Here is a 1,527-nt window from a genome sequence, read left to right on the forward strand (position 1 = left end):
TATTAAATTTTGGGCAACCCGAATAAGTCCCTGACAAAACCCTTTTTCATTTTCCCCTATTCCTTGACAGTCAGGCTGTTTAAAGTTTGTGCAGCTTATTTAGATAAAAACCTGCGCAGGGCTTAACAAAGCATTTTAAACCCTTTAGAAAAAAAACAGATTAATTCAGGATGAGCCAATACTTGTAATGCGTAAATGTGAGTGGCAAATACCGGGGTTGCAAGCAAGAAATTGTGGGAAAAATCCCCTTTTCCCACTATATTTCCCTTTATTGCACAGTCCCTCAACGCTCGGCATTTGCTTTTGAACAAAAATTTTTGCGCTTCAAAGTTCTTTGAATTGTAGGAGTCTATGCTTTTTTGGGGCTCAATCACGGTGGCCTTTTGTAAGCCCTGGTGGCCGCCGTGTCAAAACAGAGTAAATGATGGGGTGCCACTCGGAGTCCACCAAATGCGAATACCTTAGAAAATTTTCATCTTTTGGTGGTTTGGTCTGTATATGGAAAAGGTTTTTATCAGAAAGCAAGAGCTGCAAAGGGAAAAATTTGGGTCGAACGAATCCCGGGAAACTCTTAAAGGTCATTTAATAAAAGTCACAGTTTTAAAAGATCTTTTTGGGGTTTGAGGGAAAGGAAGATCAAAATTGGTTTGAAAAGACCGGTTACAAAGAAGATACCCAAAGAAAGAAATAAAAGTGTGAGCTCCCGTCGAAATAATGGCAATCTAAAGATATTTGCTTTTCAGAGGGGGGGAATTTTAGGATCGGGTGTTCTTCCCCGATCGATTCCTTTTTAACAACACTTGAAAAAAAGGTGGGGGCATAGATGCGGCTCTGGCAAAACGGCTCCCTTTAAAAATGCCCCCGGTTAACCCTGACCAACTGAGGAAGTGGCAGAGGGGTGAAAAAAAACCAGAAGACTTCAATACCAGCTTCCCTGAGGAAAGTTTATTTTCCCAAAAATCTAAGTGAACCCGAAAGATTGTGGTAATTCAAGAAATGAAAATAGGGGGCCTTTATACATGAGAATGCTTCAAACCCGTTAACAATGAAGAAAAAATTTTTAAACGAATTTGTTACGCATTTATTTTAAATTTCGTCACAAACTGTTCTGGAGAGGTCTTTTCTGCTCTGGAATGTTTTAAGAATTTCCTGCGATCGACTTGAAAGATAAAAACTCAGTCTCTGGCATTGATGCATGTAGAATCGTCTGAACTCTGGAAATTAAATCTTAACAATGTTCTAGATCAAGAAAAAACGAAAAAAATATTTCAGTAGCTAGATACATATGTAGGTCTATATATGATGAACCTCACAGACTATACTGTATTTTGGTTTTGGTATTGCTTTGCTTCATACTAAATTGCTGATTAAAGCTTGTCTGATAAGATTATATATTTTTCTTTGTTACTCCATTAATTACTTATTTGTAATATTATATAATGATAATTGTACGAGGAGAGCGCGAAGAATTCCGAGGGCGGTGGGGGCGGTGCCAGGGGTTAACGTTACTGTATTACATTATTATTT

Source organism: Penaeus monodon, chromosome 23, assembly GCF_015228065.2.
Source record: "Penaeus monodon isolate SGIC_2016 chromosome 23, NSTDA_Pmon_1, whole genome shotgun sequence".
Classification (NCBI taxonomy): Eukaryota; Metazoa; Arthropoda; class Malacostraca; order Decapoda; family Penaeidae; genus Penaeus; species Penaeus monodon.